Source organism: Primulina eburnea, chromosome 17 (assembly GCF_022965805.1).
Source record: "Primulina eburnea isolate SZY01 chromosome 17, ASM2296580v1, whole genome shotgun sequence".
Taxonomy (NCBI): Eukaryota; Viridiplantae; Streptophyta; class Magnoliopsida; order Lamiales; family Gesneriaceae; genus Primulina; species Primulina eburnea.
In genome coordinates, this window is record NC_133117.1 from 8,920,472 (window position 1) to 8,934,722 (window position 14,251).

General features: G+C 33.9%; 2 long non-coding RNA genes across 2 annotated transcripts; both read left to right on the top strand.

Moving 5' to 3' along the window:
* The first annotated feature begins 514 nt into the window (after positions 1-514).
* Positions 515-3,679, top strand: LOC140817671 (uncharacterized). The gene is made up of 2 exons (XR_012114861.1): positions 515-1,314; positions 3,309-3,679. It is a non-coding gene; the product is annotated as an uncharacterized lncRNA (long non-coding RNA).
* A 3,924-nt stretch (positions 3,680-7,603) lies between these two features.
* On the top strand, positions 7,604-13,973 carry LOC140818844 (uncharacterized). The gene is made up of 2 exons (XR_012115080.1): positions 7,604-8,339; positions 13,757-13,973. It is a non-coding gene; the product is annotated as an uncharacterized lncRNA (long non-coding RNA).
* The last annotated feature ends 278 nt before the right edge of the window (positions 13,974-14,251 follow it).

A 14,251-nucleotide genomic window follows, 5' to 3' on the forward strand; every position in this document is an offset into this window, starting at 1 on the left:
TAACAATTTAATATTTGGGATGCATTCTTAAACAATTAAGTGACGTAAGTTTGGTGTCGTAAGATAAAGATTTGATTCAAGGATCTTAGGTTAATATTATTATGGAGTTGAGATAAGGTTAACTTTTAAGTGTATTATCGAGGATAGAAGTCGATCAGTAATTTTTAGGTGCTAAGGTTTTTCAAGTTTAACTGAATAAATGCTAATATAATAGGTCAATGAATATCCTGAGTATAGTATAAGAAAATAAGACCCAATAAAATTCGGACTATCATTTCTAATATTGGGAAGTTTAAGAAAAGTTGAAATTCGAAGTTATAGAAAAATGAAACTATGTCACCATGGGTCATTATAAGTTAATTTTCGCAAACAAGGATTTAGAAGGTTGAATTTATAGGGACCGATGAGACATAAGAACATCTTAAGATTTATTATTTTTATCAGAGTAGCGCTGCGGAAGCATGGAGCATTGGGATACTAGAACTAAGTCTAGACTTTGTGATTATCTAGGATAATCGAATTTCAGGGACGAAATTCAATTTAGGGGGGGGGGGGGGGAGATTGTAACGTCCCGAAAATCGGAAAGTTCACGTAAACCGCATGCATGCAATTTATTAAATTTCTTGGTATTTTATGAATTTATTTTAAAGCGTTAAATACATGTTTATTTCATAAATTATGGGTTTAATTATTTTATGCATTATTATTGCATAATAGAATTTATTTCATGAAATTTTAAAGGTTCATGCATTAAAGATTTTTAAGTTGCATTTCGCACTCGAACGAGGAATGGAGACCGAGAAATTTTCAAGAAAATTATTTTATTACATGATTAATTTTTATTAATTAATATAAAATATTCTAAAGTTATTTTTCAAGAATTTGGATTTATTGAGTATTTTTACCCGCAAGATTTTAATTTTTACCGGTACGTAATTTTTATGAAATCGGGGACTTTTTGAGGGTTCGACTAATATTTTCAAAATCTTTTCAATACGAAATATTTTTCGGGAGTATGTTTAGATTTAATGAGACTAGTTTTAAGCTTATTGGGCTTAAATATCTTTTTAAACTTTAAATTAACAAATAAACTTCCATTAACCTAATTGTTAATTAGTTAATTATTGTATTATTGCCTACCCCACACCTATTTAACCATCACCAACCGACATCCTCTTCATTCTCAATTATTCCCACGGTTTCCATCATTGTTTATCCTCCCCCAGCTGAAACTTCCCTCGGTTACTTCTTGTGCTTGCAAAAGAAATTCTTCCGGCGTTGGTTCTTCGATCTCCTCGCGTCTAATACATCAAGGCACGCATTGTATCTATTTTTTTCTGCATCTCACATGCATATGCTGTTGAATGGGTTTGTGTAAGAAAACTTTCGAACCAAGCATGAGTAAGAATGGTTTTCAGTTTTTACATGTAATTGTGCATTCCATGCTTTTAAACTCACGTTTTCTAGTTTGGGTGTGCACGGGGCTGCGACTTGGGTTGCTAAGGGGCTGTATTTAATGTCAAGGAGTTGCCTTGTGAGTTAGATCAGTTGCTGGACGCTGCAAGGAAAAGGCCGAGAGTAAGGTTTTGAGGGGGTGGTTCGGTTCTTGTTGGATTAGGATAGCTGGTAGGGGTTTCGGCTGATTTGCTTGGACCAGTGGCACAGGGGGCTGAAACAAGCCATGGACCAGGTCCTTGTGGGTCTGAGACACGGTTTAGGGAGGCCGAGCGCTGCTGGACAAGCCCCGTAAGTGATCGAGCTTGGTTTAGGGAGATTGGTTGCGCCTAGCTTGTGCGAGTGAGCCTCGAGCGTATGAGCTGCGTTCCGTGCATGGGGTTGTAGCCGTGGTTGCCTTAGGTTCAGAGGAGTCCTATGATGGTCTAGGATAAGTTGAGCAAGGGCTGGTCCGAATGGTTTTGAGGTAGGAAAGAAAACGTGACTATGATGCACATGGGAGTGTTGGGTGTGGGAAGGAAGATGGGTCCAGCACCTTGCAGGTTCTGTCCGTGGGATTTAGGGGCTTAGTTTTGGGGTGGTTAGGACCTTTTAAGTGGTTTTTAAAATATGGTCAAAGTTGGGAAAGATTTGGATAAATGTTGAATCGAATCGGGTAAAAAATGGGATCTCGGTCTAAGTTTTAAAACAATTCGGTTAAGTTATAAAATGAGTTCGATTTTACGTCTAGGAATGATTATAAATAAGTTTTGGGATGTTTTAAGAAGTTTGGTAAGTTTCGGGTCAAAATAATTAGTTTTGGAATTATCCGAGATTTAATCACCGCACGAAACGTAATTTAAAGGATAAATTGAAACGCCTAGATTTAAGCTTAATGAAATTATGGGAAATTATATTTAAGCTGAAATAATTATTAGAAGTCTAAGTTTTTAATTTGGGAATTTTATGCTAATGTTTGGTTTAATTTGGGATTAAAACGCGTTAATAGGTTATATTTAAAGATTAATTTAAAAGTCATAGATTTAAGCCAAATAAAAATATGGGAAAGTTCTTGTAAGCTTAAATAATTATTTGAGACGTGTTAGAGGCAATGGAATTAAGAAAATGTCAAAGAAGTGAAATTTTACGTATGTAGGCAAAATGGTAATTTTTGGGTTTCCAGGGGCAAAATGGTCATTTTACACCTGGGGTGAGATGTTGGTCCTGGCAGCGCCCTGAGCACAAATTCATGATATTTTAAATGTTCACGCATCATGATTCATGATTTTTAAGATTTTATAAAAATATACGTTGCATGCTTGAATTTAAAGGAAATTGCATTTATACATGAATTTTATAAGTGATGAAAATGATAATGTTTTGAATGATGCGAATTAGTTGTGGCTATCGAAGTATATGTAAATGGTTAAGACATATATGTAAATGCTGATGATGAGGCCTAGGCACAGTGGATGGGTGATCCTGTCACTGATTGTCCGACAGCCGCCGGGTACCGCGGTTCTATGTATGATGGATCCATCGTAAATGATGTACGATAGTCACCTCTAATGAACTGAATTCACCAATGATAAATGATGAAAGATGAATGATGAACGATCAATGATGAACGATAAATGAATGATGAATTATGAACGATGAACGATAAATGATAACGATGAACGATGAATGATGATTAACGATGAGCTGTTTTGACACTTCATGATTTTACACGACATGTTTATGTTACGTTTTTAAAGTTCATGAAAGATATGTTGAGTATGGTATTTTTCACTGTTGTGTGCTATGTATATGTATTTGCTATTAACGGTGCAGGTGTGTTGAGTCTTTAGACTCACTAGACGTGTGTGATGCAGGTGAGCTTCATGATGAGGAGACTTGAGATGTCGAACTCTGAGTAGGCAGACCTGGTATGGTGACACGACCCGAGGACCACATGTGTTCCGCATTACGATTTATGAGATTGAGAGAAGATGAATATTTTCATACGTTGATGATTTTAAAAATTTTATACGTTTATGTTTACGTATGATTTTAGACGAGTTGGGTTATTTTAAACTGCGTTATTTTTAATGACAAATAAAAAATCATTTTTAAATGTTATATTTTTCTATTACGATTTTTACTCCTTTATGTTTATGTTTGATGTTAGTCATTTTAAAATGTGATATTTTTATTGTAAAATAAAGACGATTATTTTTAATGATATTTAGAAAATGCGAGCTTTTATTTTTTTAAAAAAATGTCTAGTAGAATTTTAAAAAAAAAAAAAAGGGAGTGAGACGTTTCAGTTGGTATCAGAGCAAGCGTCCTGTCACTACAAGGAAAAAGTCAAACAACAACACACTTTTAACAACGGTTTTTGTTAAAACCGTTGTTAAAAAACTTTTAACAACGGTTTTTACGAAAACCGTTGTTAAAAGTGTGTTTCTTAAGAAAAAGACAACGGTTTTTATAAAACCGTTGTCTTTTAGGGGCAAACCACAACGGTTTTGTAAAAACCGTTGTCTTTTGCGTAAAAAAGACAACGGTTTTTCGGGTCAAAGACAACGGTTTTAAAAACGTTGTCTTTGAGTGTTTTTTAGGGTCAAAGACAACGGTTTACAGAACCGTTGTCTATTAGCGCTTTTTTTGGTATATTCGACAACGGTTTTCTAAAAAAATGCGTTTTGTGGCATATTTAGCGACGGTTGTTTCTTTAACCGTCGCTAATAATAGCGACAGTATAAAATAACTGTTGCAAAATAATAAATCGGCGACGGTTAAATTCAAACCGTCGCGATAAAAACTGTCGCATGTTTTAATTTTGCGACAGTTTAAGAATACTCGTCGCTAAATGTTGCAACGTTTTATTTAATCCGTCGCTACATCTAGCGACAAAAAAATTAACCGTCGCCGATTTGAAATGTTGCGACGGTTTAAGTCAACACCGTCGCTAATTTCAAAAATTCGTTCCCACCAATTCTTCCCGCCACTGTTTTTCATCACTCTCTATAAATACATACACATTTCATTCAATTTCTTCCACTTCACTTCACAACAATTAAAAGTTTTCTCACTTACTCGATTTTACAACTTCACAATACTTAAATTTTTTATTTCTTACATGATTTTACTTACCACTTCACAACACTTAATTTTTTATCTTTTACACAATTTTTTTACCACATAAAAACAATTAAAATTTTTGTTTTTTAAACGATATTATTATTTCACGACACTTAAATATTTTATCTTTTATAAAATAATACCAATTTACAATACAGATTTATTAAATTATTAATTTTTTTTATTTTTCCTAAAATATTAGCGACGGACTTATAAACTGTCGCTATTTAGCGACATTGTTCCACATGAACACTGTCGCTATATTTAGCGACGATTTATATAGGCATCCGTCACCACTATAGTTTGCGACGGTTTAATAATCCGTCGCTAATATAATTAGAGACGGTTTTTTAAACCGTCGCAAAATGTTTCTACGACGACGGTTTTTTATTTGCGACGGTTTTCAAAACCGTCGCAAATTGTAGCTACGACAACACTTATAAACCGTTGTCTTTGAGCGAACATTTAACAACACTGGCTTCAACAACAGTTTTAAAATGACTACGACAACGGATAAAATCCGTTGTCGTATAGCATTTTTCTTGTAGTGTGTATAGGGTTGTGCCACCGCCAGTTTCTGCAGCTCAGTCTTCAAGCCTCAAGTCTGTAAGCTTTTATGATTTAAATGATTTACTCATATCACCTGCTTGTTAACATGATTTACGCTTTATGATGATCTACGGTATATGTTTAACTATTTTTATGATTTATAAGGATTTACTGTTTTAGAAAAACTAGATTAAATTGCATGTTGGTTACGTTTGGAATTGGACGTGTTTAAGAATTCGAATATTGGTCTTTATGAGAAGTTTATAATGATTTGCTTATACCGATTTTTAGGTTAGAAGTACTGATGTTCTACCCTTTTGGATAATAAGTTAATCTTGAAAATTACGAATGCTTTTGGAACTTGTAGAATTTCTAAGAAATTATTGATGGTTCGGGGTTGGTAGTTGAATTAATTTTTGATGATTCCATGTAAGGATTAATGATTCGAAGACTACGACGATCTTTGGAAGTATAAAAACGTAGAATTTATTTAGGATGCATGCTCTACCTAGTTGGATTTAAGGATTTGATTGCATGAATTGAGAATTTTAAGAACCTAATTGTAATAACTAATAATTTGAGGACCCAAGTGCAAAAATAAAATCTAAGGAACTATTTACGAATTTACCAAACTTCGGGATTAAATTTTTAGTTTCGATAATTTTAAGGTTTAAAGAGGCTAAGTAGAGGATTTTATGTGGAAAAAAAAATGTACATTTTGAGGAACACTTGGGTTAAATCAATAATTTTTCGAGGTTATGGGAATTGATCTTGGGTCTAATAATCTTAAGATTATTGAACTTTATGTTTAAGAAACCGATAAAATGGGATTAGGAACGCCAAGAACTTATGGGTAATTGTTGGATTCTCGAGATTAAGGACAAATTCGGATAATATTCGAGGAAAATAAGAACTAATTTTGAAATTTTTAAGAAATTTAGGGATTTGTTTAGCAGTAAGTGAGAATTGAATGATTTAAATGATAAGACTTTTCGGTGATTTGAGCTTGAAGAGATAATTAGAACTTGGTTATTCTGGGTTATAATTTAATAAGGAATGACAATCAAGGGCATTGTAGGATAATTCAATATTGGGTTTGAAAATCTAAGTGTTAATGGAGTAAGACAGTGGAAAAATTAAGAATTTAGAGTGATAACAATTTAAGGTGAAGTTGATCAGCTAGTTAAGTTATAAGAGTAAACATGGAGCTAACAAAATTTTGGGAACTTAAGTTTGATGTATCATAATTTTTAATCGCAATCTTTGGAGTTAAAATTATACCTTTGTTGGAATTTAATTTTTCTAGAAAGTTGGGTGTGATTGATGGTTGGGATGTTTGATAGACGTATGTAAGAGGTGAGGTAAACACCTTGTCTTGAGGAATTTTGTAAGTCATTGAGCAAATTGGGAATAAGTGAATATGCGTGTTGGAATTATGTTATTCAAAACTATTTGGGTTGCGTAAGTTTGAAATTCAAATTTATGGAATATTTGTTCATACAGAAATTTTGGGTAAAAACAAAAAAATAGAATTAGTTGTATTCAATTTAGGTTACCAAAGGACGAATGTTAAGATTTTTATCGAGTAAGAAATCTAAAAATCTTGATGTGGGAGTTCTAGAATTCTATGGATTATAATTAAGTGAAGTGATTTATTGAAGTTAGTCTAATGCTATCATGGAATAACTTATTAAGTTTTATACGCTAATATTAATTAAGCACTAAGGATACGTAAGAATGCGACATTTGTTCCAACGAGGAAAGTCCAAGGATTTTAGGCCTCGACTATATTGCAATTGGGAAGATAATAGTTTAAGCATGTAATTGGTGCTAGAATGATTGTTTAGGTAGAAGATTGATATTGTATATTTTGGGTGTTATGGATTATCACTACTCGAAATTTAAGATTTGTAACAATTTAATATTTGGGATGCATTCTTAAACAATTAAGTGACGTAAGTTTGGTGTCGTAAGATAAAGATTTGATTCAAGGATCTTAGGTTAATATTATTATGGAGTTGAGATAAGGTTAACTTTTAAGTGTATTATCGAGGATAGAAGTCGATCAGTAATTTTTAGGTGCTAAGGTTTTTCAAGTTTAACTGAATAAATGCTAATATAATAGGTCAATGAATATCCTGAGTATAGTATAAGAAAATAAGACCCAATAAAATTCGGACTATCATTTCTAATATTGGGAAGTTTAAGAAAAGTTGAAATTCGAAGTTATAGAAAAATGAAACTATGTCACCATGGGTCATTATAAGTTAATTTTCGCAAACAAGGATTTAGAAGGTTGAATTTATAGGGACCGATGAGACATAAGAACATCTTAAGATTTATTATTTTTATCAGAGTAGCGCTGCGGAAGCATGGAGCATTGGGATACTAGAACTAAGTCTAGACTTTGTGATTATCTAGGATAATCGAATTTCAGGGACGAAATTCAATTTAGGGGGGGGGGGGGGGGGGGGAGATTGTAACGTCCCGAAAATCGGAAAGTTCACGTAAACCGCATGCATGCAATTTATTAAATTTCTTGGTATTTTATGAATTTATTTTAAAGCGTTAAATACATGTTTATTTCATAAATTATGGGTTTAATTATTTTATGCATTATTATTGCATAATAGAATTTATTTCATGAAATTTTAAAGGTTCATGCATTAAAGATTTTTAAGTTGCATTTCGCACTCGAACGAGGAATGGAGACCGAGAAATTTTCAAGAAAATTATTTTATTACATGATTAATTTTTATTAATTAATATAAAATATTCTAAAGTTATTTTTCAAGAATTTGGATTTATTGAGTATTTTTACCCGCAAGATTTTAATTTTTACCGGTACGTAATTTTTATGAAATCGGGGACTTTTTGAGGGTTCGACTAATATTTTCAAAATCTTTTCAATACGAAATATTTTTCGGGAGTATGTTTAGATTTAATGAGACTAGTTTTAAGCTTATTGGGCTTAAATATCTTTTTAAACTTTAAATTAACAAATAAACTTCCATTAACCTAATTGTTAATTAGTTAATTATTGTATTATTGCCTACCCCACACCTATTTAACCATCACCAACCGACATCCTCTTCATTCTCAATTATTCCCACGGTTTCCATCATTGTTTATCCTCCCCCAGCTGAAACTTCCCTCGGTTACTTCTTGTGCTTGCAAAAGAAATTCTTCCGGCGTTGGTTCTTCGATCTCCTCGCGTCTAATACATCAAGGCACGCATTGTATCTATTTTTTTCTGCATCTCACATGTTATATATGCTGTTGAATGGGTTTGTGTAAGAAAACTTTCGAACCAAGCATGAGTAAGAATGGTTTTCAGTTTTTACATGTAATTGTGCATTCCATGCTTTTAAACTCACGTTTTCTAGTTTGGGTGTGCACGGGGCTGCGACTTGGGTTGCTAAGGGGCTGTATTTAATGTCAAGGAGTTGCCTTGTGAGTTAGATCAGTTGCTGGACGCTGCAAGGAAAAGGCCGAGAGTAAGGTTTTGAGGGGGTGGTTCGGTTCTTGTTGGATTAGGATAGCTGGTAGGGGTTTCGGCTGATTTGCTTGGACCAGTGGCACAGGGGGCTGAAACAAGCCATGGACCAGGTCCTTGTGGGTCTGAGACACGGTTTAGGGAGGCCGAGCGCTGCTGGACAAGCCCCGTAAGTGATCGAGCTTGGTTTAGGGAGATTGGTTGCGCCTAGCTTGTGCGAGTGAGCCTCGAGCGTATGAGCTGCGTTCCGTGCATGGGGTTGTAGCCGTGGTTGCCTTAGGTTCAGAGGAGTCCTATGATGGTCTAGGATAAGTTGAGCAAGGGCTGGTCCGAATGGTTTTGAGGTAGGAAAGAAAAACGTGACTATGATGCACATGGGAGTGTTGGGTGTGGGAAGGAAGATGGGTCCAGCACCTTGCAGGTTCTGTCCGTGGGATTTAGGGGCTTAGTTTTGGGGTGGTTAGGACCTTTTAAGTGGTTTTTAAAATATGGTCAAAGTTCGGAAAGATTTGGATAAATGTTGAATCGAATCGGGTAAAAAATGGGATCTCGGTCTAAGTTTTAAAACAATTCGGTTAAGTTATAAAATGAGCTCGATTTTACGTCTAGGAATGATTATAAATAAGTTTTGGGATGTTTTAAGAAGTTTGGTAAGTTTAGGGTCAAAATAATTAGTTTTGGAATTATCCGAGATTTAATCACCGCACGAAACGTAATTTAAAGGATAAATTGAAACGCCTAGATTTACGCTTAATGAAATTATGGGAAATTATATTTAAGCTGAAATAATTATTAGAAGTCTAAGTTTTTATGTAAAGGCCCGTATTTCGTATTCATAATTTTGCGGAATTATTAAATTTTTCTAAATAAATAATTATCTTGTCTTATTTAATTAAAATAAACGTGTAAATAATTTTAACTTTAAAATAACAGCGGAAGCAAATATTGTTTTCAACCAAAAATTTAAAAATAATCCAACGTAAACATCACTTAAAAATAATCCAACGTATCAATTTAAAAATAATCCAACGTATTAAAACTGAGTTTGAATAATAAAAAGTGCATAAATTAAATCATGAGGTCCTCAGGTTTACTACTGCTGTCCCAAGATCGCTCACTGGTCTCCGCCCGCGGTCTCGACCTCGTCAATACCTACAACAATCAAGTCTAGTGAGTCTAAAGACTCAACATGTATATATCGTGAATAACAAGTAAATATATCGTAAAATCACGTGCAACTTAAAAATAAAGTATCGTAAGGCGTACGGTGAAAATCGTATCATGAATAATTATAACTACGTGCATATCTGAAAATCATACGTAAAAGCTTTGCTCCATAGAGCTCTGTCATAACATGTCATAATTTTCTGTAGAGATAATGTTTTTAAGCAAGTGTCCCATAACATAGCGTAAGCGCCTGATCAGACTAAACCACAGTATACTGGGCGGTAGAGATCAATCACAGCTCTTGGACTGGATGTCCGTACCCATACATAATCATAAACCGGTCGTAAGTCACCGGGCGGAGAGGTCCTCGGTTGCGCCTACCGACTTCCAAACCCATAAGCATAAGGTGGCCACAAGACATATCGCATATATCTCAAAATAAACATTTTATATTTTTATGCACGTAATATAATTATAACCTTATTTTACCGGATGAGTTGGATCACTCCCAGGCTTGCTGCGACTTTCTAATATGGGACACATGCAATAAATCTTAATTTGACAAAAATTTAACAATGGAACCAAAAACGAGACGATTCGGACCAACAACTTGATTTTTAACCATGGCTTCGTACCAACCCGAACCAACATTAAACCGACGTTTAACCATGATTAAAATACCACAAACATACTGAAAAATATGCATAATAAGTGTAAAACACGAAAATAGGTGAAAGGAGTCCAAAAACATAAAACGCTCTTTCGAGAGTCATTTTGGCACCTTTCGCCGTAAATTCTCGTACGACCTCTAAACTCGACCAAATCACGAACGGCCAAAAACATGACCTTCCTAACTCATTGAGGTACTGTCCAGTCCAAGGCCATGGGCTAAAAGCCAACCAAGGACTCAAACAACACCAAAAACCGTGACCCAAGTTGCTGTCAAAAATCAGAAAAATACAGCAGCGGCTATGTTGCTTGCTTGGGTTCAAACTCTGAAATATTTTGACACTTGGCTTGAACCATCAACCCTAGAATCTTATCAACATCCTAAGGCATGGCTTGGACCATGGTTAAGGGCTAAATGCCAACCATAAACCGAGCCAACACCTAGGACAATGCATCATACTAGCCGAGAAATACAGCATGCTGTGTCTTGAGATGTATTAACTTGTTTTACTGTCTTGGGTCGTTCCAATGGCAATTTGATCAACCATGGCTCGACCTAGACATGATGGAGTGTTGTATAAACCATGGCTATGGGCTAGAAGCCAACCATAATCCAAACAAAACACCCAAAACCGAAAGTGTGCTCATGCAGAATTTTGAAGAAACATAATGCAGCTGTATTGTTTTGATGAAATTATGATGGACCCATGAACCAAACTTGGAAAGGACTCCTTAGCCACATCCTAGACATGCTAAAGGAGGGTTCTAACCATGGCTACAGTCCCTAGGACAGCCATGATTCGAACTCTCATCCCAAGCAACCACATAACACAATTTTGACACAAAATCTGCAACTTAATGGGATTGTTGCTGTCAATTCTTTATACTGGGTGTATGGACTTAAACAAATGGACTATCAACACCCTAACACGCTCTGAAGCATGCCTATATGCAGGCATGACAGCCTGGAACCGAAGCACCCACCTGGATTCAGCAAAACTCAGCAACCATGAATAACAAAAACAATATGGCCGAGGGGCCTGTACAGAATTTCCTTAAAACCATTTACTTGCTGTCATTTTCGGTTTGTCTCATGAATCTTGATAATATACTTATTTAAATATCTAATATGACTTGATTGAAGAGCAAAGAAACAACATGTACATGCCTGTAATTTGTTTTGAAGAAAAACAAATCAAAACGACAATACGACGCGACGGGATCGGAGTTGAGGATTCTTTTCTTTCTTAATTTTCCTGCTGCTGTTCTTACGATTTTCTCAGCTGATTCTTCTGATAATTTTCGAGCATATGGATGTAGGAAATGTAGGTAATGAAGGTGAATGATATAGGAGATGTTAAAGGTGCTATAATATGCATTTAGTTTGGGAGTTACAAGTCAAGAATTTGAATGGGTTTGCATTGGTTCCCATTCCTTTGCTGTATCTGTTCTTATTCTTTTACTTCACAATTCAGTAGCCTTTCTTCTGGTATTTTCGAGTATATGGGATGAATAAATGTTATGTAATGGAGGTGTTAAAGGTACCATAATATTTGGGAGGTTACAAGTGAATGCTTTGAATTAAATTTGAAATGCTTTCTTGTTGCCGTTGGGTATTGCTTCGAATCCTTGCTGCATCTTCTAGTTAATTTGCTAGGTAATTAGTTGAGGAAAATGAGGTGTCATATTTTTTTTTAATTAGTGAATAAAAATCTGGGAAATGAATACCCCATGAAGTGCAATTAGGAATGGTTTGAATGGATAGTTATCAACCTTTGAAATATTTTAAATGTTGGACCCAAAATTATTATTACTAATTTGCATGGTATTTTATTGTTTAAATCTTGTATTTTAATTGCTTAAAGTTTAGCACCCTCGTTATATATTTTAGTGAATTTACACATTAATTTATAATAAACTCTTGTATGGCATTATATGGTTTAAAATTTAAGTATTTAAATGCTATGTTTAATTTTTTGAATATATTATTACTAGATTAATTCACCTTCATTTGTTCACATATTTTAATTTAAGCTTTAATTAAATAATGAACCTAAAAGAATTTATTTAACAACTTAGCTCTAATTAATTTAATAAATCCTAAAACATTCTTTTTCTTTAAATTAAATTACTCCTTGACTTAAATTAAATTTAGGTATATTTTCTTATTATTAATCTTATCTTTAATCTCAAAACTCCGGCCCGGCCTCGCGTATTTAACTGAAAAGATAAAACTAAACTTTTGCATTTAAAATAAATAGTTATGACTTATCAAATATCAAAAATGAATTAGAATCTTCATATATTTATATATATATAAATCATTTTTAAATTTAAATAGTAATAATTATGCATGGCTTATACGTAGTCTGATTTTCGGGTCGTTACATTTTAATTTGGGAATTTTATGCTAAGGTTTGGTTTAATTTGGGATTAAAACGCGTTAATAGGTTATATTTAAAGATTAATTTAAAAGTCATAGATTTAAGCCAAATAAAAATATGGGAAAGTTCTTGTAAGCTTAAATAATTATTTGAGACGTGTTAGAGGCAATGAAATTAAGAAAATGTCAAAGAAGTGAAATTTTACGTATATAGGCAAAATGGTAATTTTTGGGTTTCCAGGGGCAAAATGGTCATTTTACACCTGGGGTGAGATGTTGGTCCTGGCAGCGCCCTGAGCACAAATTCATGATATTTTAAATGTTCACGCATCATGATTCACGATTTTTAAGATTTTATAAAAATATACGTTGCATGCTTGAATTTAAAGGAAATTGCATTTATACATGAATTTTATAAGTGATGAAAATGATAATGTTTTGAATGATGCGAATTAGTTGTGGCTATCGAAGTATATGTAAATGGTTAAGACATATATGTAAATGCTGATGATGAGGCCTAGGCACAGTGGATGGGTGATCCTGTCACTGATTGTCCGACAGCCGCCGGGTACCGCGGTTCTATGTATGATGGATACATCGTAAATGATGTACGATAGTCACCTCTAATGAACTGAATTCACCAATGATAAATGATGAAAGATGAATGATGAACGATCAATGATGAACGATAAATGAATGATGAATTATGAACGATGAACGATAAATGATAACGATGAACGATGAATGATGATTAACGATGAGCTGTTTTGACACTTCATGATTTTACACGACACGTTTATGTTACGTTTTTAAAGTTCATGAAAGATATGTTGAGTATGGTATTTTTCACTGTTGTGTGCTATGTATATGTATTTGCTATTAACGGTGCAGGTGTGTTGAGTCTTTAGACTCACTAGACGTGTGTGATGCAGGTGAGCTTCATGATGAGGAGACTTGAGATGTCGAACTCTGAGTAGGCAGACCTGGTATGGTGACACGACCCGAGGACCACATGTGTTCCGCATTACGATTTATGAGATTGAGAGAAGATGAATATTTTCATACGTTGATGATTTTAAGAATTTTATACGTTTATGTTTACGTATGATTTTAGACGAGTTGGGTTATTTTAAACTGCGTTATTTTTAATGACAAATAAAAGATCATTTTTAAATGTTATATTTTTCTATTACGATTTTTACTCCTTTATGTTTATGTTTGATGTTAGTCATTTTAAAATGTGATATTTTTATTGTAAAATAAAGACGATTATTTTTAATGATATTTAGAAAATGCGAGCTTTTATTTTTTAAAAAAATGTCTAGTAGAATTTTAAAAAAAATAAAAAATGGAGTGAGACGTTTCATCAGTAATTGGTCTTTGGTGTCCACTATATGTATATAGGCATCTTCATATTTTAGTTCTTC